The following is a 26,623-nucleotide window of genomic DNA, read 5'->3' on the forward strand; positions in this document are numbered from 1 at the left end:
TGAACTTGCTGAGGATGCATCTGCCCCCTCATCCAAGTCATTAATGAATAAGTTAAACAAGACTGGTCCCAGAATTTAACCTTGGGGACATCCCTAGTGACAGGCCTCCAACTAGACCCTGATCAAAGGGTGTCACTGATCAAAGCCCTCTGAGCTCTGCCATTTAGCCAGTTCCCAATCCACCTTGCCATCCACACATCCAGCCTGCACTTCCTGAGCTCACCTATGAGGATATCATGGGAGACAGTGTTGAAAGCCTTGTTGAAGTACAGATAAGCAATATCCACTGCTCTCCCCTTATCTGTCTGACCAGTTGTCTCATAATAGAAAGCATCATCTTTGGTGAATGCATGCTGACTACTCCTGATCACCTTCTTATCTTCCACATGATTTGTTCCACAAATAGGTGGGACTTACTTAAATGTGTCAGGGAAAGTATATACATTCCAGGGATGGCAATAGTTCAGCTCATAAGGTTTTATAGCTTTCATTTGTCAATTGCAGATTCTTACAGCTGGTAGAAAGGCTAGTCTTTGCTGAAGATTACTAAGCATGGAGCTGTTGTCTTCAAAAGGTTTGTTTCATACTAACAGAATGACTGAAGTTTATTTTACTCTAATACCTTGTGACCACTAAGGCTGTTGCAAAGCATCTGTATGGTTCAACATTGTTAATCAAATGGTTTTGTTTTCAGTGTCTAAATTTGTGGCAAATTCAAGTGACATTAGAATGTTTTTGTTTTCTCTTTTTACTTTTCTAGTAACTTGAGAATTATTCAAGGATGAATTCATTTGGATTTATCAGGATTTAAGATAAGGCTGGAAAATGTAGGAAATGCAGGCATAAAATGTGTGCTTTGTAATTTAAGGTCATATAAATACAAATGCTTGGTATGCAATCACTTTCTCCTGTAAAGTGACATTACATAGAAACAGATTTGAGTGCCATTAGAGTGATTATTGAGGGCAAGGAGAATATCAAGAGTTGACTCGTGTATTTGTGGAGTCCCCCCTGGAATGGGGGACTTAAAAGTTCATTTATTTCTGTTAGGTGATTTGAACATTTTGGGACTGGAATTACAATCAAGGTTGCAGTTTGCAAAAGTTTGTGGTTAAATATTCTTAAAGCTAAAAGGTTTTTTCCTCCACTCTTCCACTTTTCTTCTGTTGCTGTGAATTAAGTTGAATTTTTGCTTTAACTCATGCAGGTGCCAATTTATAATATATGCATACAAGTTAGCCTTGCTTATTTTGTCCTACCAGCTGTGTTCTGGAGGTACAGGACTGTAGAGTTATGATTTTTTTTTCCTGTTTGGAATAATTGTAAATCAATCTTGGTATTTTTAAGGCTTCATGTGAAATTTGTATTTTTATTATCATTAATGCATATTTTAGGAGTTGATGACAACACATCCTAACTCTTTAAATAACCCATTTAGTATAAATCATGTGCAACCCAACAGATATAAGTTAAGACAATACTCTGCAATTTCATGGCTAGCCTTTCACAGCTCTGTGGTCATGTCTTATATGCATGGAAAAAAAGGCATATGTAGCCAGAATTGTATCTGCTGCATTTTCCATCAGTCTCACCTTCACTGAAACCTGTACAGAGTAAGTTTCTTGATGAAACAGCATTAAATGAAAGATCCTTTAGATCTTTACAATACACATTTGTTTTTGTAAACAGTAATAAGAAAGAAAACAATTTGGTCTCTTTTTGCTCTAGTTTTTTAATCAGCTGGTTTTGTTTCAGATTCCTTGATCTATGATAGAGCTGGCAGGCAGCACAGAAGACTGTCAGAGTGAGACATCTCTATTGCGTGTCTGAACTTTGGCACAATAATGACAACTATCAGGAAATACCTCAATTTATATGCTGATCCCTAATAGATTTTTCATGTCTTCTGATAATTTAGTTTTCTATTTCCTCATATGAAACCTCTTAAATTCTATCAGTATCTCCAAGTTATTTTCTCTAGGTTAATATTTTAATAATAATGATAATAATAATAATGGCCAGTCTTCGCGAGCGAAGATCCGGGGAAGGTCTTTCCACCTTCCAGCCTGCGCATTGGATTTTTTTTTTTTTAGGTGAGACACAGTGTGCGCGGAACGTTAATATTTTAGAGCTATATTTACATGGAAAATTATTTTTATTCTGCTTGTAAAGAGCAAACAAAGTCAGTGTATGCATACACATGTGTATGTATATATAAAACAAATACAAGTGATGGTCATTTTCTATAGGTGAACAAATAATCACAGAATTGTAGAATATTCTGAGTTGGAAGGGACCTCCAAGGATCATCAAAGTCCAAATCTTGGCCCTGCAATTTAGCTTTTTTTATGAAAGTACTCTGACAAAGTCATTGTGTGCACTTGCTTGAGAAAGTCCAGTAGGAAATGCCTGGTAATCTTTAGAAATATTTAAGAATAAATCTTTAGTAGCCATTTGGCCTACCATTTCAATAGACTTGCACCATGTTTGGTCACAGACTATCTTATACTTTCTCAGGTTTTTCAAGTATCATTTAAAAGCAGAATATTTTTATAACCTTAGTAATTCTGTTTCATAGTATATTTGTATTCTAAAATTACCTATGATTAAATATTGTATTTTGTATAATTTTATTTGGATTATATATTTTACTTTCTGTAAACTTAAATATCAGGATACTAGAAAAATCTTTACATAATTTTAATCAAGATTTTAAAGGAACTTGCTGCATGTTATCATTCCTGAAACTTCTTTTTAGCCTGACTTCAGAAACATATATCTAATAACAGCAAAAATGTATGTAGGCTAAATTAGACCAGTTTTGTCTGGAATGATTCGATGCAATCTGAAATGGAAAACACAGCTGCTTCTGACACATTCAGGTAATAGTTATACTGTAATGGTTATATTTTATGTGTATTTAAAAGACTGGAATTTGAGCTTAACATTTCTATGTTGGGTAATTTAATCCCCTCTAACTTGATTTTCAATAGTGAATATATCCAGGGTCCTAGAGTATCACAGGGAACAACGGGATGCCATTAAAACCTCACAGAGGAAAACTGGATGTCTCACAACGCCCAGTTGATAATTTTGCATAATTGTCATAACTTCTGTAGCTAATCTTGCTGAGATACTGGAGATACAGATGTTCTCTGTTCATTCTTAATTCCTTGATCCCACCTTTTCAGGTTTTAGAGTTGCCTTTTCAGTATTTTCATTCTACATTTAAAAGTCTCTTTTGTTCCTTAGGAAACATTTCTAGTGCATAGACTAGCTTAGCTGGTGTTTATTCCTCTGTCATCATGCAGTAGGCTCCCATTCGATCGACATTGGTTACCATCATTGCAAGGGTGAATTCAGCTCCAAGGACAGCAAAGGCAGCATTCCTAAGCCTTTTCTCTCTCTTGGTGTCTCCCAGCTTTTACGTTAATAATAGGGGAAGAAAACCCCAAAACTCTGGGGTGGTAAAAAATCAGATAATGTTGGCAAGAGAGATTGTAGGCTCTTGTAGGTGTTGTAAGTCTCCACTGGATGTACCCTGAGATACCTGCTCTAATCAGATCTATTTTGAGCAGGAGATTAGACTGGATGACCCCTTCCCATCCAAAATTATTACTTCATAATTTAATTTTTCCCTTTTAAATTAACAAAAAACAAAACAACAACATAACAAAACAAAAAAACCCAAACAAACAAACAACAAAAAAAACCCAACAAAACCTAACAAAACCCAACAAACCCCCAAATGAGAATCTTTTAGAGAGAGCATCACATTCTGCATTAATATAACTTCTCTCTCCTTTACTTGTTTTCAACTTGCTTGTTTGTTCCTTAAAAAACATAAAGATTTGTTTTTATACCAAGTTTTGCTAGAAGTCATTGGATAACAATTCTGAATGTCATGAAAAATTAATCATACATGGTGCAGTGCTTATTGAAAGACACTGACTTTTTAATGAAGATATGAATATATAAATCATTTCTTGTTTTCAATTTGATATTCATCCTGACCTTTCCATATCACGTTTGCCATCAACTATGTTGTCCTAAATTGCTAGCTTACTCTTGTGCTCAAATTGTTCAGTGAGTTAAGAAATTGTCACACAATAAGGACCATGTTTTCTACTGCTTAAACCATTAAATTCCTGGTCAAGTTAGACACTTTTCTTCAGGTCCTTTGATATCAGTGTCTTTTGAATAACGATAAAAAAATATGATGACACTTACATGATTGTATTTTGTCTACTAAAATTTTTAAAGAAATTAAACAAGAATGTTCTTGATGTGAAAATTCTGTGTGGTACTGCTGTGAATCATTTACCAGAATGAGGCTGGTACATTTTATTGGTCTGTAAGGTGGTTCCTATGCAATTATTTTAGACCCTCTGATGAAAAGATCTGCATCAATACAATTTAATGTATGGAGGTTTTGCTAATTTAAAGGTAATAAGCTTACAGGGTGTTTTATATATATATATATAAAATAATATTACTAATAAATTCATGTTCTTGGTAGAGGAGCATATCATTAGCTCCTCTTAGAAGTTTCCTAGGAAATGCTCTGCACCTCAATCATAATTGCTCAAACTCTTGGTGTAACAAGGAATATTACAGTGTGATTTGTATCCTATTATACAATATATTCTAAAAGAAGCCTATTAGCATGAGTGAAGTAGAGATAAGGTTTGAAAGTGCTGATACCGGCTGCTAGAAGGTCTCATGCGGGGCTGGTTATAATGGTACTACAGTAATGCTTTCTGACCTGGTAAGTATGTTTGAGAATTATTTCTCTGAATTGCTGCTAAAGTCTGACTTCCAGTTTTGTATTCTTGACTCCTGATCAGAAGTTTATTAAAAAAACCAACCAAAGCCAAAACAAAACAAATCAACCAACCAACCAAAAAACCAAACAAAACAAACAAAAACCCCCCCCCCAAAAAACAAAAAAGAAAACCCCAAACCCCTTAAACAGAAAGTGCTGCTGCATATGGGGAAAGAAAACAGAGAGCAGCAGAAACACTGAAGAATTTATTACAATATTGCAATAATTTTAAAGTTGGGGTTGGAAAATGAATTTTTCCATTGTGATTTCATTTTCTTCAAATACTCAAGGAAGCATATTCTTATTGGAAGTAGCACAAAATGTTTTGTTCACATAAGCTAATTTTCACATATATAAAATCTGGTTTTAATTTTTTTTTTTAATAGCTATAACTTGAGATTTTCTTGTTCAGAAAATCTTCTGACTTCAGACTGCCTTCTTTGCCTAATTTACTCACCTTGTTTGTGCATGTTTAAATCTGGTGCTTATATCTGATTTCCTTACTTTGCTGCCTTATTTCTTTTCATTCTTCCTGGGTGATTTTAGATTTTTATATTTGTGCATTCTCTCACCCTGCAGATTCTACCTTCTCTTGATTATCCTTTTTCCTCAGTGCAAAGCATTGTGCTGACACCCATACCCATACAACTATTTACGTTTGACCTATTCTTTGTTCATATCACTTTCTGCAAGACCAATGTATGTGGTTGAATAATATTTAGTGAGTACTTTGAATCCAGAATTCTGACTCCATCTCAGGAAGACTTTTCAAATATGTCTTCATTTATAATAGATGAATTTTGTTCATTGTTAGTAAGCAGTTGATAATCCCTCTAGCTTGTGCTGCCAGATCCGTTTCACAAAGAGCAGCAAACCTGTGCTTGGATTGTTACTGAGGTATTTCCCCCAAATGACCTATGCCTCTGCAGTCCCTCTCAGTGCTGTTCAGCACCGATAATGTGCATACTGTCTGCTGTGCATTATGACAGTCTGAGTGACACACCATGCAATGAATAATAATGTGTCATAGCTGCAAGTAGTTAGAGCTTCCCTCACTTCTAGCACCTTGCCTAATGTGCCTCTCCCACACAGTTTTGTGACAAAGGGCTGAGATATATTTATATACTTGCTCTCATTTAACCAAAGCAGAAATTCTTGTCATTCTAGAGCTTAGCATGCAAGGTCTTCATCAGCATGGTTGCCCTATAAATATCCCACTTAACTGTCTTACAGAATCAAATCCCAAAGGTGGGCATGGGTATAATACAGAAGTAGTCTGGAGAAAACATTCCTGAAGTAGGAATGTATAAAATGCAGATGTTTGAAGTTTTCTGCAGCAAGGTAGGGAAGAAGTATCTCAAATGTTTTCTCTGTCATAGTATTAGCATATTCTGGACATAAATTTGTATTTCTGAATAATTTGTCTAGTGCATTTTCTTTCTGCATAGAATCATCCTCGTCATGACAAGTTTTAGTTTGTTTTGAGTTTCTGGTTTTTTTTTTTTACTGACCAGCAGGCTTAATGACTGACTCATATCCTGCCATGTACTGCCTCCCACCTAATACCATACTGACAAGCTGCTGGTTTTCTTCTGTTCAAAAGAAATAAGAAATAGAAATTAAGTCTTTCAAAAAATGGGATAGCCACCAATATCTTGGTATGATTAACCTGACATGGATGGTGATGACTACCTGTACGATATACTCCCTAACCCTGCAAGGTCTAAACACTTTTTATATAGTAGCAAGTGAAGAAATAGTGTTGTCATCTGAAAGGCTTTTAGAAATGAAAACATATGGTGGTTAGCTGATTAATACACTTAGACAAAATCTGTAAATCACAGAAAGTTCCAAATCCACATGTTTAAGCACCTGAATACCTTTTAAAATCTATCCTAGAGTCTATGCTTGTATAATAAAGTCAGGTTTTTTTATGTTTTGATGTTGTTCAGAAAAGCTTAAATTGAAAAATTTCAGCAAGTTCAATTACTTATATGAACAAGAAGAATTTCTTATCTTAAACATGGTATTTTAACAGGAAAAATGCCAGTGCCACTCTGCCTACAAACAAGCAGAAAATCCTAGACTATCAAGTTCAAGGACCAAACTGCATCTGTCTCTCTAAAAGTATATACTTCACAATATCTAAAAGCTAGTTTATTGTAGAATAAATATATAAATTTTCTCAATTCTTTTAGTCACAGATTTTTGAAAACTTTTTTTATGAAAATATCCATTCCTAAATTGTTTTTGACTATAGAAAATCCATGCCAGATACATTTAAACACTGCTAAACATGTCATGCTAAACATGTATGCACCCAGATATATGTATCTGTATAAAAATAGTAAAGTATACTGTATGTACTTAAGGACCACAGATGGTTAACTTCTGCTTCCAGACCTATGCCTTCATATATGGAGTTATTAAATGTGTTTTCCAAAAGTGATGATTCATTGTCAGTTGGCTCATCTTTGGAGAACACATTTTAAATGGAGCTGGATTTAACAAATATTGCTGTGCCTGCTTCTGAAAATAAGGCCTACTTGAAACATTTTAAGTGAAAGTCCATGTCCCTTGACCTCCTGATTTTTATAAAAAATATTTGTGAATAAGCAACGGAAAAATTTTTGGAAAATGTATAAACTTCAGTGTTCTGTTCTAATTTTCTTAATATGAACCCTTCTTATTGTTCAAAGCCTATCCGTACTGTAATCTTTGATGCCAATGCTACTTCCATCTCTTAAATTATAGATTTTTTTTATATTTTCACCTACACACAAAGTAAATAAAGTGTAAAGCAAATACAGTTTCAAGGAAATGCAGACTCAATGTAAACTAGTGGAATAGTGCAAAAGAAGAGAAATAGAATGTCTGAAAAACCCAAAAAACATTTGGTACAAATTTTTTTTATCCACACTTCTGTGGTTTTTTCCCTGATCCCAAACAATCCTATAACCATGATGTGCAGCTTCTTAAAACAATGTTTCATCCCTTACAGGTTTTTTTATCCTGTTCATCACCAGAAATACTCCCCTTAACAAGCAACTCTTCCCTAGATTGTGTAGATCGGATCTGATTCAGTAAGGTGAATTTTGATTTTAAACTGCACCATACCACCTGGGAATGAAGTTTGGAGAGATGGTAGGAAAGCTGAGCCTAAAGTATCATTGAATAAAAAAAAGAAATACACTTCTAATAATCATTATTTATACCATCATTTTCATCACTTGTGACTGACAGGATTTCCTAACTCCTTATCAGGATTTCTAACATGTGGTCAATAAAGAATGACAGAAGTTCTCAATCACAAATTCCTTCTAGAACTTTTCAAAGGATCCTGCTCTAGTGGGGACAAAGAGGTTTATTTGTATTAAACCCTTTTCCTCTTGTTTCCAAAATACAAAGTTACCTTTTCTAGTTGTAACCTTTCCAGGGTTTATGTGCAAATCCAATGCAAATGAGTCTTGGCTATTCTTCTACTTACACCACTTTATGAAGTGAAAGTTATAGAACTACCTGTTATGGAATAATCTTGTATTCTTTTTAGAAATTACACCCCAGTGGACTAGACAGACTATTGGTCTGTTCTGGAGTGGCAGTAGCCAATTAAATTCTGAAAGAATTTCAAGAGGCTCATTATTGTCTTGTAATTTTTCATCCATCTCTTTAAGATTATACTGAAAGATGGTTTGGTATTTCATACACTCTTTTTAATGATGTACAGTTTTAATGGGCATATGGAGTTAGAAGGGAGACCTGAGCACTTGATGAGAAAATCCAAACAACCCAAGGTTGAAGAATCATTTTTTAACTAACCTAGACCATATTTCAGAACATTTGTGAGTATATATATGGTGCTTCCTGCCTTCATTCATTACTAGGTCCTAAGTTGTTCCCTGACTTTCCATCTCTCTAGTTTACAGAAAAGAATGATAATTATTTAGAGGGGTGGGGGTTTACCCTATTTGCTTCCTTGTATTTTTCCTATTTGCCTTGCCTAGTGTAATGCACATCATACTGTGGTTGTAGTGCTACATCATGCACTGACACTGCTGTGAAACTTTACTCACCCTAGCCCAAATAACATTGAGTCCATCCTGTTTAACACACTCAATAAGTATTATTTCCATTTTACAGGCAAGGTGGCAAGTATGGAGAGAATCATATAATTTATCCTGATGATACAATTCCAGTGAGTCCTGGATATAACACTTTTGATGTCCACACCACTAGTTGCAGTCCTACAAGCACTGAAGGTAAGGAAGTAGGTTCTTACGTGTATTATATGCATTATAATATTTAAATCCATTTGAATTTGGATAAACTTGAAAAAAAGTTTTTGTTGTTTTCTATTAGGCAAGGAAAAGCTATTAGTGATTTAAGAAAAAAAAAAAAAGAGAAAAGGAGATGAAAAACCCCACAAAAACTGTGAAAGCACATGTTTTCTTTTTTCATATTGACCAATAAGGGCTAAGTGGAAATTTGTATGATGTGTAAAATTTTGGGCATAGAAGATGCTGAAGATATTTAGCTGAAGTAATTTATTTTATACATACTTGAAAATATGTCTTGAAAATTACAGTTATCTCCTTGAGTATTATTATTTTTGCCAAGAAAATTTCTTTTTTATTTTTTCCATTTTGACAATTTGCCCTTTGTATGCAACATTTTCACTCCAATTTATTGAAAGCTGTAGCTTTCCTTAAGTTCTTGTATGATTAAAGCAAACTATTATGTTTTTTATGATGACAGTTTTGAAATATTCAATGCTACTTTTCCTTTAGCTCAGAATTTAAAATTAAATATTTTTCCCCATACAAGAATTTCACTTTGAATCAATAAATCCTCACAAAATAGGAGGACTAGGTAGGACAATATGGCTGCTAGGTTGTTTCTTAGTAAAGTTCTGAAGCATATGTGGTTAAGATTTTGTTATCAATAAATGCAAATTGTATTTTCCAGTCACAATAACTCCACAGGTAAGAAATTAAGATACCTGATACATTCATCTCTTTGTCAGAATATCATACTTTTGCTATTTAAAATTCACTGAGTGAAAAATTGCTGTTATACTGCAAAGATATTATTTCTAAAGTAATGCATCATTCCTGCCCAAGTCTAGTTGTCTATATTCTTAACTTTTACTTTCTTAAAAATTCAGTTTAAAACACACGGTCCTTCTTTTTCACTCAACTAATATTTTCCAACCTCAACAATTCTATGATTCTGTGATTCAGAAAACCAAATACCTATTAAATGGGGCATGAATGTAAAAGTGAAGGACTATGTTCTGTTCTCATCTACACCTGCATCAATCTGGAGGTGCTCCATTGAAATCAAAGGAGTTATTTCTCCCTGTGGAGTGAATTTACAACAATTTAATGTCGATGGCTCTCAGTTGTGAAAAGGATGGAATTCACCTACGGTCAAATTCTAAATTAGTGCCACAAGAAAATGACAGGATTTGAGTCAGATTTTTTAATGTCGAATACAACAGTTCATTTCAGTCAAAGGTATTCACATTTTATAAGCTGAAAAACATGGCCATTGACAAGAACTGGAAATTGGAACAGAAAAATACAAAGCCATTCTTCTCAGAAGGATACTCTGTAAAACTGTATTATCTAGGTCAGCAGAAATTTTGTCACTGGCCTCAGTGGAACCAGAATTCTTCTGTTGGGTACAAAGCAACATTTCTGCTACTTTTTTTTTACTATGTAGTTAGTTTTGTGAATATATGTATAAGGATCCTTACCCTAACTCTTTTATTATTAGCCTAACTCATATATATGCCCTGGTCAGAATTGTAACACAACAGTTCTGAAAGCAAAAATTAGGAAAAGCTTAATTTATTGTTTTGTTAGTAGTTTGTCTTTTTACTATTTTTTTCCTCAAAGCATCATCTCTTTTAGAAAAAACCACAAACTTCTGCTAGTTCTCAGCTGAATGCTAGACACACAATTCTCCTAAGTACACAAGTGAATAAGAGAATCTAAGAGCACTTTAGAAAAAGTATTTTTACTTTCCTTCTATGTAAACACTTTTAGGAACTATTAAATTACAGAATCATAGAATACATGAGGGTGAAAGGGACGTTCAAACGTCATCTAGTCCAACCCCACTGCTCAAGCAGGGCCACCTAGAGCAAATTACCTAAGGCCATGTCCAGATGACTTCTGAATGTCTCCAAGGAGGAAGACTGGACACAGTACTCAGGTGTGACCTCACTTGGGCTGAGTAGAGGGGAAAGATCATCTCTTTCAACCTGCTGGCAATGCTTTGCCTAGTGCAGCCCAGGAAACCATTGGGCTTCTTTGCAGCAAGGGCGTGTTGCTGTCTCATGTTCAGCTTGGTGAGTTGGCTGTCTCTGCATAATGGAAGCTTTGACAATATGGGATTCAATTCCATAAGCAGAAATTCTAGAAAGTTTTTTGAGAATATGGTTTCCTTCCAAAGGAAACAACAAACTCCACCATTCAGTTCCATCTTTACCAGAAAAAAAAAGTATTACAATATTATGAAGAGTTGAATTTATTGAATGGTCATGTAAACAGCCTTGTGCCAAAATCATATGTGCTGTGATTTTACCCGGATTTTCCTTTCCTGAAAGGAGGATATCATTTCTTTTATTTCTTCCAAGGCACTATGACCCAAGAGAAATTACCTACAAAACAAAATTTCTCACTAGAACTGTAAACATTAAAAAAAAGTGAAAATTAATAAATGATGTAGCATCAGTCAGCTGCTAATTTTGACGGATATGCACCTGATTTTAGTGTATGTTGTATTAAAAGAATTGAACAATAATCAGTGAAATGACATAAACAGGAAATTATGTACCGTGAGCTGTGATTACATTACAAAATTTGAAGTATTCCTGTGAGATTATGTATGACATATTTTATGTAGTCTGAGATTTTTAGGACCTCTTTTGAATTCCTAAACTGATTAATGAGCTTGATCCTGTATCCATGCAGTCGAAAGTATATTTTCCAGCAATAATTTTTGTTCCCTTTTGAAAGTAGTAAGATATAAGAGAATGTAAGTACTTTTTTCATATGCAAACAGATTATTGACAGAAAAGCTAAATAGAATAGAAAGAATATTATGTTCCAGAGTTTCCTTTATGACTTCTAATTTTTTATTTAAAAGGAAGGCAGGGCTGTCACTGACTTAGGAAAATCTTGCAACTGCTTTTCACTTTGTCTGAGCAAAGTCATCTGGTTTCACTTCTTTCCTTAAAATTGGGCTATGCTTATTCAATTATTATGTTTTTCTACATGTTTATGTACAGGTCAGAATCCTCTTTCCTTAAGTGTTAGCCATGTTTCTCTTCCATCAAATGTCTGAAAATTTTGAATATCTAGTCTTTTCCACCAGTGGCTTCCAGTGTTAATCACATAGAACTACAGAATTTGTCCTGTCTGTCAGGAAGGAAAAGGTGCTTTATAATGGTCTATTGTCCATGTTTATTATGTGAAGATTTGCCAGTACATATGTTTGAGTTTTGTTATCCTCCCATACTCAGGACTGGGCAAGGTTGTTACGTTATACAAAAAACAAAGTTCCTTTGCCGATCTGTCTTTTGTTCCCTTCACAATTCACTACTTTGACTCATGGTGATTTTGGTCCATAAGAGGAAACATAAGCCAGTGGCATCTGCTATGTGCTTGGGATTTTGTACCACAGCAGCAGTGGCTATTCTGCACGCTGCGTGGTAGCACTGCCAAGGCAGCTCCCAGGCAGGGAGGAGAGCAGGCAACAGCTGCTCTTAACAGTTGCTGTCCACCTGAGTGTGCTCAGAGGTGGGCAGTAAGCATGAAGGGTAGTATTTCCCTAGATTAGGAACTGAACAGAATGCCCTAGGATATTTCCTCTGTCTCACCTTGTCAAGGTTTGTAAAACATTGCATTGTGTCCATCATCCAATGTTTTCCATTGTGCTTTTGGGTATCAGCTCACCATGTTGGATGACTTTTGTGAACTGATATGTAGGGAATTGATTTTCTTGTCTGGAAAATCTGCAAAATAAGAGATTTAAGGTAATGTACAAACAATACTGTTTGGAGGCAACAACATATAATGTACTGCAAGAAAAACAAAACATAAGTCTCTCTAGAGCCTAAGGACAGTCTTTTAATGTTTGATTAATGAATGAGTTTTTGTGATAATACCAAAATATATGTTTTAAGTAGGTTTAACACATAGGTAGCTTGTATGCTTGTAAAACAGATAATGCAATTATATTTTTTTTGTTTAGTATAAGGACATTTACTTTTTCATGAAGCATGACACATCATCTTATAGATATCACAAGTTAGGTGACTTTAAATTTATGTTCTAAGAAGCTAATCATGCTATCTCCTATGTTTATTAGGTGATAAAAGCTAATTGATGTATTAAAAATAACAAACTTTAAGATGGAAGATCATATCATAGCCTAGAGCATATCTTTAGACTGGCTTTGTATTTAGTCACATCTATGCCATCAAATATATTATTTTCTATTTAAGTACTGTCATCTGTAAGAAATTTGTATTTTGATGTCATTTGAATAATATCAAAATTAGAAAATATACACATTTCACTGAAAGTGAAATATTAGTTTGTATCAACAGAGATACTGTAGCTATTGCAGATGCTTTTACTTTAGGTTCTGATTAGATGCCCAGAAGTTTTGTCTTCTGTACCTGATGCCCATATATTTGTTTAATTTGGTTATAGAAACCTTTATTTTCACTCACAGGCTCTTTAATATTAGCAGGAAACTTTTTAAAGAGACAGTAGAGAAATCATATTAGGCTGTGATGTTTTTATTCTTCTGGGAAAAGGAACAAGTTTGTGGTTTTTTAGATTTTGAGTAGTAAGAAGAAAAAGACTCTCATAAGACGTTAGAGAAAAAGATTGTTACTTGTCAGCAACTTCATCTCCTATCACACTCGCAGCCTTCTCCAAAATCCCCAAAGACTTTTTTAGCATTCCTGAAAGACTGTTAGGTTTGGGTTATTAATTATTACTACAGACTCAGCCTTTCACCCTTTGTAGGTAATTTATGTTTGCCATTGATTTTGGGGATAGTAAGATCAGATGCTAAATAATATAACAGCGATTAAGGGCCTGGTTCCAGTTGCTTAACTTATATCTGGTAGAACTTTCTCACCAGAAAGCTTGTTGAGTCAGTAGAATAAATCTGAAAGTCAGTGTTAATGATTCAGTAAGTGTTACTTGACTGAACTCAACTAGCTTATGGATTTTATAATTCTGTAAAAAACTTCTAATATGACATATAACTTAAAAATTTATTTTATTTTCAAGATGCCAGTTTCACACTGAAGCTGAAGCCTAAGTAAGGATACCAAACATAACTTGACTATTTGAGAGAGGACTGAGGAAAGAGCTAGTTTTATTATTATATGCGTGGAATAACTCAGAGTTATTGCTTAATATTTAAAGTTTGCTATAATTACCATGAAAGCACCTGACATTCTCTTTTTGGGGCTTGTGTGGAGGAGTTAGATCTATAAATAATTTCTTTCTGATTTTGAGAGAGACAAATGCCAGCACATACATCATCTACATTCTGTTTCCATTAAGCAGATAGCATATCTGACCTTGTACATACAAAGTTTTCTGTAAATTTTTTATTAAATTTAGATCCCTGAAAAAAAACAAGACATAAGCCCAATTCTGAGCATTTTAGGTGACATAGATAAATACTTCTAACATAAGTAGATAAGTACATAACAAACATGGCAACACTTTAGTAGCCCAAATTAGAGAACCAGTTTACAAAATTCTAAAATGCTGGTCAGACTTCATTCTAATCTAACTGTGCCAGATTTGATAGATACACCTGGACATTGTACTCTTGTGTTGCTGTCACTTAACAGCTCACTGGAGCATTGACTTAAACTCACTGAAATCTTGAAGCACTTCAAAGACCTTTTGCCCTGGAGCAACTGCAAAAATGGAGTTTTAGGTAATTTATATGTGTATACAAGTTTTGAACAAATACTTATTTCTGTAATTAGAAAACAGATTGTCTTTGCGTGTAAATTATTTCCACTGCTACATTTTTTGCAGATATAACTTTATACCTCCTTTTATATTATTGTCATGCCTCTGCAGCTGTGACTGGAGTACCTGTGAATACTGGTTGCTCTGTACTTCTTTTGCAAAAACAACTTTATACCTCATTTCATTTTGCTGTCATTTCCTCTGCCTCAGAGGCTAGTCTGCTACCTGTGAATGCTGGCTGAACTGTCAGAATCATGCAGGCTTTTAAGAAAATGAGTTTTGACATTCCTTTCTTTAAGATGATCCCTTGTTTTTCAATTACTGTTTTCTGACATGATTTCTTCAGGTAACCTTAAGTTTGTTCCCAAACTGTCAAGCAGGTGGCAGCAATGCCACGTCGGAGCAGCTTCCAGCCCTTTTCCCTGACATCAAGTGTTAATGCAATTGACCAATCAGTGCTAAGATGATGGGAGGTAATTGGGTAATTGTATTTTACTGATCCCAAGCAGAGAAAAGAAGGGCGGGAGGGGGGGAGGGAGGGGCAGGGGGTGAAGAAGAGGTGGGGGAAAACAAACAAAAAAACCCACCAAAAACCGAAAAAAAAAAAAGGAGGAGAGAGAGAGAGGAAGAGGGAGAGAGAGAGAGAGAACGGAAGGGGAGAAGGAGGAGTGTAGCCAGAGAGACTGGCCCTGGGACATTTGCAAATCCTAGGGTGCCACTGAAAGGAGGGGAGTTACTGAAAGCAGAGAGACTGAAAAGCGGAGCTACTCGCAGCAACAACAGCAGCTGTCAGGAACTGGATATATACATACATGCGTACGTACATGCACACACAGGGAGAATTCAAGCTGAAGCTAATAGGAGGGAGGAAGCGTTTCGGCTGTGCAAAGGGCTATGCTTATCAGGGATGAAACTAAAAGCTGAAAGAGGCGGCTGCGCTCCTGGGACTGTGTCATCTTGGAAGGGAGGGAGGCAGGAAGGAAGGAAGAAAAGGGGGAAGATAACTGGCGTGTGGAAGAAGATGGGAGACTAACTCACTGCTGTGCTGAAGGGAAATCCAACTTGTACATCTGAACTACACCAGGCTGAGCTTGGAAATGAGATCAGAACTGCATTGAAACAGAGGAAGGCAGGAAAAGAGGGGCTGAGATGGAAGAGCTTTTATCCTTCCTGTCTCTCCTTCCCTCTCTCTCCTCAAAGAAGAAATAGAAGTTTATCCGTCTCCGTGCTACTGGATCTGTATAGCTACTGGACAAAAGATGGAGAGGAAGCTGAAATGAAAAGCAAAGGGTGCTTCTGAAATTTACAGCTAAGAGGACGAATCACATCTTCCCGGGCGTCTGTGTGCTCCATCGGGGGAGTTTTAACATCAGAAGGATTTTGAGAAGTCGGGGGGGGAGGGGGATGGGGGGGGGGCAAAGGCGAGAGTGGGCGCTAAAAACACCCGTCCCAAGTGTTTAAAAAATAACGAGGTGATGGATTTATTCTTGACAGCTGGTGGGAACCTTGAATTTTTCTCTACTCCCTCTCTGCTTCATTTAATTTAATGCGAAATTATGAAAATGCAGAGGAGTTGGAAGGAAGGCAAAAGGATATATCGTGGAGTTTGAAACAAGGAGAGGGTGCTGATGCTGTGGATTGCTGGCTTCTTGCCGAAATCAAAAATCCAATTGCGCACTGGGTTGTGATTGGAAATCTAATCAGATCTTTGGAGAGGGGGGAGAGAGACTAAAAGTTTATTGTTTTGACAGACAGAAATAAAAATTTAAATGCAAAAGGAGATTCTTTTCTAAAGGAGTGTGGGCTAATAGAGAAAAAGAAGAATGGGAATCCCCATTCTAATGTGGAGACACATGGATTGGATAATTGATAGTGCAGCAAAGAAGGGGGAAAAAGAAAATTGCCTGGCAAGACCTGGATCTTAAGTGTCACAACAAAATTACATTAAAAGAATACAGATGGAGGATTGCTTAAAAAGAAATACAGCCCTCTCTGCTCTCCAGAGAAAAAACAAATAAAGAGCAATGGGGAGCAGTGGAGCCAGAGAGGCAGAAAACCTTAGAAAAAGGAAACTAAGCAAAGGATCCACAGTGGAATGAAAAGTTTCAGAAAAGAGAAGGACCATTCCTCCTCTACAAGGATTTTTGTTTTTTTTCCTGTTATTTGAAACCACTATTCTCCAGCGAAGGCAAACATCAACATTACCACTACAGCAATTTCAAGCAGGAAAGTTGAAAGCCACAGAGAAAATAAAGGACAGAGAAGAAGAAAGTGAAATTGCCAGAGGGGGAGAGTTCAGCAGTGTTGGGTTGGATTGGCACCTGTATGGACTGAAATTTCTGGGAAATTGCAATTGGATATCCTTTATTTTTATTTTCTTTCTTGTTTTTAATTTTGGTTTCATTGCTGAAATGAAATAGTTTTCTAACCCCTCCCCCACCCGGGTTTTTCATAATCACTCGGATTTCCAGCTGGATAGTCTTTGATGATACAGTGAGTACACTTTCCATTTTATTATTTTTTGGAGAAGGAAATTTGCCCCATTACCTCTCTTCTTTCACCCTTATTCATCTTTTCTCTGTCTTTTCTCCCACCTGAATAAAGAACCTGACTGTATTTTGCTAATGGCTGGAGGGGGGTGGTTTGGAGGAGAGAAGGGAAGGAATGAGGATAGAACTGAATTCTCACAGTAGCTCAGATTCCTGTTAGTAAAATTCGAAGCCTTCTAGGGTGCTGCAGGCACCTGCCAGTGTGTCCTTATAGCATGTGTAAATGTTCCCTAGCAAAGAAATCTTTTGAGAAAGCCCTTGCAGTGAGTGGGGGGTGCTGCCTGATTGCCCAGTCTCTACAAACGGATGCAAGTTGCATAGAATTGGATACACAGAGGAGGTTTATTTATTTAGTAAGTGTTTGAAATAGTTGAAGGCTCCAATTAGAATGCTGTTTTCCTGTCTAACATTGCAGATCAATATGGTGTATTAACAGGAAAATTTTATAATCAAGGAGTGTGGTGAAGGATGGCTTTTGTCGGAAGTGGAGGGGGGGTGTAGGGCAAGGGCTTTTAGTGGATTCTGAGGAGACAATCTGAGAGAAATGGCACATTTTACTCTCCATTGCTAAAAAAGGACAGTAACAGGCAGAGAGAGGACTATTAAAGGGGAGTTTAGAAAACTGCTGTTTCAGCCACCCATGCCTTCCAGATCTCTTAGGAAATTCTTTGTGATTTTGTGGTGGATCCTTCAGGTTCCCTAGGACTCTCATGGCAGTTGAAGGAGATTTACTTTGATTGACAAGCAGTGAGAGGATACTGAGGTGTTAAGGATTTTTGTTACTATACTGATAATGACAATAGTTAAAAAGTGGCTTGTAGATGGTTAGGTTCACAGATTAACAGTGATGTGTAACAGACCAGTAAATATTTCTCCCTTCCTGGAGAAATGTGGTGTGGGGGTGTGGAATAAAGAGAGGATAACATGGTGTTTAAAATAAAGGTCTGTATTTTCCTGTGGGGAAGTGATACTTCCGTCCCCTCTCCTGGCATGACTGTGTAGCCTCTGGGTAGGGAGTTTTCTTTCCCTGTCTTCCCCTTCTATCCTCCCTCACCTCTGTCCTCTTCAACCTTGGCCTTCACAAGTAAAGGCTCCAGCTGAAAGTATTAGGCCAAAAGTGGTGGAGAATGAGAGGGAGAAAGAGCTAATTAAATGAGCCATTGAACAGAAATGGATTTTTTTTTTTTTTTGGCAGGCAAGGTGCAGAACTACCTTTGCCACTCATTTTGCTTTTCTCTAGCTGCAATATTCTGGAGAAAAGGAGAGAAGACAGGAGTGGAAGAAGTGTTGGTAGAGCCAGATTTTAGCTCTTTGTTTTTTCTGGCATCATTTCTCATTTAACAAGCTTCCTGCATTAAACAACCAAACCAGAGCTCTAACTTGCTTGGATAAATACACAAATTTATATTAGCCTCCTCCTTTTTTCCCCTCTTTCTCTATTCACTTACATCGCTACTGTTAATTCACGTAAATATCCTGAATCTTTTGGCATAATGGAAATGAGAACTTCTGCCTCTCAAAGGTGTGCCACGTGCTTCTGTTTGGAGGTCATGCCTCTTAAATGTTGGCTACTTCGAAAGGATTAAGATTTAGGGTTCAATTCTGCTCATAAGGAAATCTCTGGGAGTTTTTGTTTGGCCACACTAACAAATCAGACCCTTTGTACTGTAGTGTTCAGAAGAAGAAGGAAACAGGCACAGCAAAAATTGTTCCTTCCAGCTCCAATTATTCTCATCTTTCTCAATATAGCTGAATCCCTTTAGTATGAAGTGCTTTAGCCTCATTTATTTCTTTGGGTACATGTTTCCTAGTGGGACACTAAATGGGTAATAAGTTTTTTAGCATCTGAAAATAAATGCAAAACTCTGTTGTCCGTTCCTTCATGTATCATTATAAGTCTGTGCCCTATTGTGGGCTACACTTACATCAGCAGTTGCAGTAATAGAACAGCTAAATTTATGTTAAGCTGCTGCTGAGTAATTACTGAAGGAAAAAGAAGCTGGCTAAGGAAAAGGCATTTCCAAGCTTTTCCCTGGATTGCTATCAAGTGAACACATAAACAGAAAATTTGTCAGTTATCTATTGTCAAAACCTATCATAGGTACCCCATTCCTTATGTTCAATAACTAGTCAGAAGTATTTTCTTGATGTGATAAGAAAGCACTGGGAAAATTTAGTCACTGATTTGGGCTGAAATAGGCAAACCTTGTCAACACTAAAAAGCTAGGGATGCATATCTGCTTCCAAAGAGGCAATAGTTTCACACTTCAGTGAATCATTCACTTAATACACTAGCCAAAAGACACATGGAACAGCCCAGATTTTAACTCATTCAGTGTCAAATGGGAATGAGTATAACATTTCTCAGTATTTTTCTTGGAGCTTATCCAGAGCCCAAAGGGTTGATCATAAAATAAACAGCCAGAAACAAAAATCCAAATATCCAGCTAAATGAGGAGCAGTAAATCTCAAGCAGAGGCAAGAGCTGGCTGTCTCTGCTACTTCCCTCACATGTGTCTGAGCACAGGTGTATCACTCAGTAGTACACGCTGGTCCTGCAGGCTGTCTCCTCTTCAAACCATGGACCTTTTTGGTAGTGACCACAGGCAGCTGGGATTTTGGCACTGTACCGGGAACCATTATGTGTGTATTTAGGCTCTAAATTCTAGTACAGAAAGAAAAATAAAGCTATATTGGAGGGTCCTGATCTATTTGTTCTAATTGTTCTCCAGAAGGTCAGAGATCACATACCTAAGCTTCAGGTATTCTTGGCAAACTCTGTGTTAGTAATGCAAGGGGGTGGCTAGTCTGCGTCTTTTCTCATGTCAGGAATGATTTGCTCTGATGTGGAATTGAAGCAGGTCCAGTTTGCTGGAGTGGCAAATTTTGTGTCACAATATCTCCTAGCCTGATACCACTGACAAGTGAAAAATGGACTTTAAGATTAGGTGAGACCCAAGGGAAAAGGCTCTAGATATGAGCCAATACAAGCAAGTGTGGGACCGGTAGAAAACAAAGGGATGCCAGAGGTGTTGCTATGGCTTCCTATATATAGGCTTTAACATTATTTACCTTTGACCTAAAAAGCTGTCTCCCATTTGGCATGAAGATTCTTGCTGTTGCAGTATGTGGCAGGAAGGTGTTGAATGGGGCTCGGGACAGGATTTTAGCACGTTTTGAAAGAGCTTGGTGCTGGTGGAAACTCACAAGCCAGGCTATCCAAGTTGCAGTGTATTCACTTAAGGAGTGCACTTTGCACAGCAACAGTGTGCAAGAGCTTCCATCTTGGTCTTGCTAGAGTGGCTTCATGTTGGCTTGGAGGTATGTCTTTGTCTCTGATGGCTAGTGAGGGAATGAGGAGAGAAGGGAAGGTACTGGAGTTAGTGTTGCTTTCATTCTGGGATGAGAATTACTCTGAAGACATGCAATTAGCACCCACTAAGTAACTTCTAGAGCAGTCAAGCTGACTGGGCTTCAGGTTACTATTATCAAGGGCCTTTTATCCCATTGCCAGCTACTCTATGAAAAACAAGCCTCCTTCAGCCTGCCCAGATGAGAAGGATTTAGTAATAGCAAGAGCCATGCTTGTGTGGAAGGCAGCCTTGCAGCATGCTTGAGTCTAGCAGCTTGGTCAAGGAGCTGCCATTGGAAAGGGTCCTGACTCTACTTTTTGCAATGGCAGAAGACTTGGGGATTAGCTTGTTACATTTTAGAGTGCTTTATTTAATGATGCAATTCAGAGGGGAAAAAAAAAGTACCTGTTATTTAGCTGTACTATCACAGTCATTTTTTTTCTCCTAGGAGGTAGAAATGGGGAAACAAGAGGGGAGATGAGTGTGCTAGTGGTGTGTTTTAATTGCATATTCACAAGCTCCAATCCATGGAAGTGAATTAATGTGTAGTTCCTGGTAGGGGGTCTGGATACTTTGCTATCTGTTAGTGGAAAAGGCAAAAATCAGACGCTTGTGCATGCACATAATAAAAGAGAAACAGGATTTACATTTGGTATCCAAGGAAGCGAGAGCAGAATCCTGCAGGGCTTTCTGTTCATTGTTTAAATGTTACCATAGCAATATCTCAGGGCACAAGTTACATGTTTTCCACTTCTGCAGTTGAGCTCGCCTTTTCTCTCTCTCTCCCTCTCTCTGCATCTCTCTGTTTCTCTCGATATTCTAAACAACTAAGAGTATCTCCACAGAACTTTGCACAGCAATAGGGAATGGTGGTTAAAGGCTCTGTTATCTGATGGCTTATGTCTATCTGCATGTTCTTCACTAACATTTGCTAATATGTTCGAAATCCAGTTGGGAGGAAATTGTTGGATAGAAGTGGAGTGTGAGACTCTTGTTAAGAGATTGAGCATATTACAATATTTTGTGCAGTGGTGATATGTTAATTGGATAGCTGCAGGCAAGCAAAGTGTAGCAGTTGCTGACAATTAGAAACAACAATGAACTTCCCAGGACGAAATCTATTCCTTGGGCAGATTAAAATGCATTTCAGGTATATACCAGATCTTATGTAAATTTAAATACTAACACCACTGTAATAAGTCTTGAAATTCTGTTTTCACAGTGCTGAGACAAGATTTACCCTTGCTGCTTGTGAAAGGGAGAGAGGCAGCATCAGACCACTGAATAAAATCTATCATAGTGTTTGCTGCAGAGCTTGTACTTGTTATGTTAGGACTGTGGGGGAGCAATATAACCAGGATCAAGGAGAATTAAAAAGGAAGCCAACTGACCCCCCCCCAAAAAAGCAAAAAACTCCAGCAACAATTATTTCACTTGCAGTAGAGAAAGCTTACTTAGAAGTAGTACAGCAAGAGAAGTTAAATAAATTACATTTTGTCTGCAAACCAGCAGCAAATCAGAGCATCTAGTAATGCTTCTTGTGTTTGAGGAATCAGTTATTTGACACCTATGGGATTCATACAGTTCTGTGCATTAAAATAATCCTCAGAAATATGGATGTGATTTCCTTTCATGTTTGTATAGACACTACAGTATGAACTGACTTCTAGAAGGCCCAGGAATCAGTGGTTTTTCTTCACTAGTCATATAAAAATGATTGCTCTGAGGGCCAGACCTGATTCTAAAAGGCAGTGGTAGCAATTTGCAAAAAACTGTTAGTGTTGTTCAGATCTGCAGCATATTTTAATTTTGCTAACAAACCTTTCTTCACTTTCATGTCAATAATCTCTTCATTCACATACCATGTTTCATGGGAAGTAAAGCCAAGCACATAAAGAGCCTTTTTACCTGTGTGGGGAGTGCAGCATGAGTCATAACAGTGCACTTTAGTCATAATCTTAAGCAAAAGGCTGTCTTAAGACCTTAAGCAGGCACTAATTCTGTTCATTTACTTTGAACTTACCCCAGAATCTTTGAGATGGCAAAAAAGGCAGTTGTATCCTTAGTAATTATTTCAGGAGGACTGATCCTAATCTGTGGTTTTTTGTTTGGTTTTCCTTTATTTCCAGAAATAAACAATAGAATATGTATTTATATTTGCAAACATAAAAAGGTGATCTAAATACCATTCTGAATTAATATGCCATAAAATTCAAAATTTCCAAATATTTCATGTTCCTTTGCCACTCCAACTGACATTCCAGGTGTTAGTTCTTCTATTTCATAAGTGTGTAATGTAATAATTGATTAATAAACCTTACTGCCGCAGCAAATAGTCTATGCTGCCTCAGTCTATATTAACAAAACCGGCTAATTTGTTAAATTGCATAGTTTAGGGATGAATTCTCAGTCATAGCTAGGATGGTGTAATCTCTGTGTATTGACTATTCAAATCAATAACTGAATATTGTGACATTATAATTAACAAAAATGCTATAGCTTACCTTTTAAAAGCTAGAAGAGGCTCTGTAGGGACATAAAAGGGTTAAGTTTTCCCTTCCTCAATGCAGGCAAGTTTCAAATGAAGTGTACAAAAATGTATTCAATTCCATGAGCTTCTTTGCTGACGGGCATATATGCTGTGTTAAGGGTTCTTTACTGAGCTGTTTGGCTTCACAAGAATTTTCTTTGCCACTACTTTGTTTGGGAGCCCTTATTGGACAGGAAGGTTCTTCTACAAGTGGTTATGTATTATTTTCCAGGGGGAAGCTTTTGTATTTGTTACATCCTTTAAATAACTGAGGTTCATTTTTGTTAAGTTTGTTGATAACACGGCTACTAAAGGGGATGGTGACCCCATTAGCCTTTCAGGTTGCTCATATGCAGTGCACAGCCTACTACTTCAATAAGAGTTTTATTGCATTTAACGCCCTTGTGAATTTTGACTGTATATGGTGCAGGGAATTAAAACCATAATGGATTTCTCCTTTGAACTGGAAAGAGGTCGAAAAACCTCCCCTTCAGTGAATGTTCATATTGATATCCCTCTTTCTGTAATGTACATTTTACTGAGTAGTCTGGCCCTGAAGATTGAGTTACATACATTAAGTAAAGGCCTGGAGGTATCTGTTAAAGACTACTGAATCAAACCATAGCAGAGGATGGCTTAGTCCTTAGGTAACTTTCCATAACATGTGGAAAAAATAATTGTATTTTTTAATGGGAAATTTCAGGTTTGGGGATATGTATGAAAATGTCATGCAGTAGTTGTAGAATGTCATTAAAAGTTGCAGAGAAATATAGATAATAAATTCCTATCGAAAAAGATATTGCATCTAACTTAAAGTAACAACCAGATAAGATTTTTTTTGTGGCAAAGAAAGATAAAGTTGATAATTGCCTATGGCAAATGAAAGATAAAAAGCAGCTGATGATGCTGCTGCAGAAACCTATCTTCTAAACCCGAAGAAAATTATAAGGAAAATTGATTGAAAAGAACATATAAACAGGAGGCTGTGTTAATATTAAGTGGACAGTTTCTAGGAATATGTTGTTTTGTCATAGAAGAACAGAAATCGTAAAAGAATTCACATTTGACCATGAGTCTGTCTTTGACACAGGGGAAAATGAAGTAAAAATTAACAATTAAACCAAAATCAAAATAACTAGTATAGACTATGGAAAAAAGAGGAAATCATATAAAAACCCCTGTAAAGAATAAGGTTTAAAATGAGTACAACTGATCTGAAAGGAGAGAAACATTGTGTTTTTGTGGTCATCTCAGATTACACCAGAAATAATAGATTATTACTGTTCCTTTTGCTGCTTTTATTGACCATATCTTATGAAGAACTGTTGGCAGTAGTAATGCATGACTGTCAGAATAATAAATTTAATATTTCTATTTTGTATCTGGAAAAATTATTATTAAAATTTTTATCATGAAAAGAAAAAATAAGTCAAAGGATATTGGGAAATATCTATTAGGGACAAATATTTTTAAATGAACAGTAGTCCTGCTATACTTTTTCAGAGTCATCCAGAGTACATATCTAGAAAACACTCCAATTATACAAGTGTGATGAACTTGGTAACCATTAAGCATTTAGCCTGACATAAACTTTAGGCAGTGTAACAGAAAACACAACACAGGATTCAGCCAACAGAGACTTAAGGCAGGGAAGAGTTACACGGCAATAGTATGGTATTATGGGAAATATTTTCTTTCGAGCAAACAATTTGACCCTTTCAAATTACAAGGCTGGTAGATAGAAGTCACCATGGAAATAAAGTGCACTCAAACTTTAAAGAACATAGGATACCTAAGTAGCTTAGAAGCACTGACCAGATATTCCAAAGTGCGTATTGTGAGGAAATTTGTTTGAATGGATTATACAGATATTGTAACTCTTTTTATAATAGTTGCGCCCATGTTCTAGATAGATCACTGACAGAAAATTACACTTAATGTAAGTCTAGAGCCCACAGTTAGCAGAATGACCTAGGTAAGAACAGCTGTTAAGAAGGGTATGTGAGCGTAACCTGTGTCAATAAAATAACTGAGCTAACTGAGAGGTCATTTCCTGAAACTGATGACGTTAAAGAGGAGAATTAAACCAAAGAAGCAACACCAAAACTTCAAACTAAAAAACAAAACAAAAACAAACAAACAAAAGCACACCAAGCAAAACCAAAACCCACAAAAAACCAAAACCAAACAACAACAAAAAAGTTGTTTGGTTTTTTTTTTTGTTTACAAAACAAAAACCACACCAAACAACCTTGCCCCTTCCACCCCAGTAGCCAAAAATAAACCCAAAACATTTCTGAAACAAAGCTTGAAAAAGTGTATAAATGAAGCATGAAGTTTTTAAGCGTGAATGGCTGGGCAAGTTAGAGAAACAGAGCAAAAAACTTGTTTGATGCTACCAGTCTTGACCCATTTCATTGCAACCTTTGGCTTGGTCTGACTGAGCTGCCTTTGTACAATGTACAGCTTAATGGAGTCACTGCCCAGGGTGCAACACGTAAGGACATGCACCTTGTAAGAGCGTGCATGAACTGTGTCTTATGCTTTCTTCCCAACTTGTCCATTAGGACATAGCATGGGACCACACAGAGCTGGACCACCCAAATCTGGAGAGGCAGAGTAGGAGCAAGTAGGGGCACCTGCTCTCCCAGAAGTGTGGATGTGTTTGTAACCAACATGGCTTATGAGGATATCTAAATGATATTACTTTGGAGGGTTAATTATATAAAGGTATTCAAAAGTTTTAAAGTGTTTGTTACCATTTTGTAAGTATTTAGTATGGTGGTTTATTTGTTGTAGTGTTGATCCTGAGCTGGCAGTGAATTCTGGATAATTGAATGTTTTTTGGGGCTATAGTGATGTGATTTAAGTCACATGAATTGAGAAGTTTTTCCTTGAGACCAAGTGTTGGCAGCTTGATAAATAAGACAGGCATACTGTGTAATATTGGATGCAAAAACTTATGTATATGAAGGACAGATGCAGAATGAAGGACACTCATCTATAAAAACAAGCTGAAAAGTATTTGAGATTACAACAAGCAAGGATTTCCCCGTGAGCTCCCACAGTGGTAGTGTTAAAAAACACTGTCATGCAAGAGAAACAGGAGAGTAATTTTAACAATGTCAGTGGGAAAACTGAAATGCTGTTTACTTTTGAATTTGTCCGGATTTAAAAAACTTTGTTGAAAAGAATGGAGAAACAAAGTTATTCAATGCTGAATAAAAAAGAAAAAAACCAGTACCCTAACATTATTCTATTAATTAAGAAACCCCAGAACTTATGTGATTTGTTTTTAAGGAAAAAACCAGAAGTTTAAATTTTTTGTAATATAGAAAAAAAATTCT

The 26,623-nt window shown here is 36.5% G+C and overlaps 1 protein-coding gene across 13 annotated transcripts in view; it reads left to right on the top strand.

The window, feature by feature from the left end:
* Positions 1 to 26,623, top strand: part of LRRC4C (leucine rich repeat containing 4C) — a 498,507-nt gene that overhangs the window by 388,300 nt on the left and 83,584 nt on the right. For 9 of the 13 annotated variants that reach the window (XM_050337122.1, XM_050337123.1, XM_050337124.1 and 6 more), the window contains one exon: positions 8,966 to 9,084. The gene's annotated coding sequence lies outside the window, so the exon portion shown is untranslated. Of the gene's footprint in view, positions 1 to 8,965; positions 9,085 to 16,271; positions 17,338 to 26,623 lie in introns of those variants that run through there. The other 4 variants (XM_050337119.1, XM_050337128.1, XM_050337130.1 and 1 more) reach the window with 1 other exon arrangement.

The sequence above is a fragment of the Myiozetetes cayanensis genome, unplaced genomic scaffold (assembly GCF_022539395.1).
Source record: "Myiozetetes cayanensis isolate MyiCay16 unplaced genomic scaffold, myiCay2020 scf6-25, whole genome shotgun sequence".
NCBI classification, from domain to species: Eukaryota; Metazoa; Chordata; class Aves; order Passeriformes; family Tyrannidae; genus Myiozetetes; species Myiozetetes cayanensis.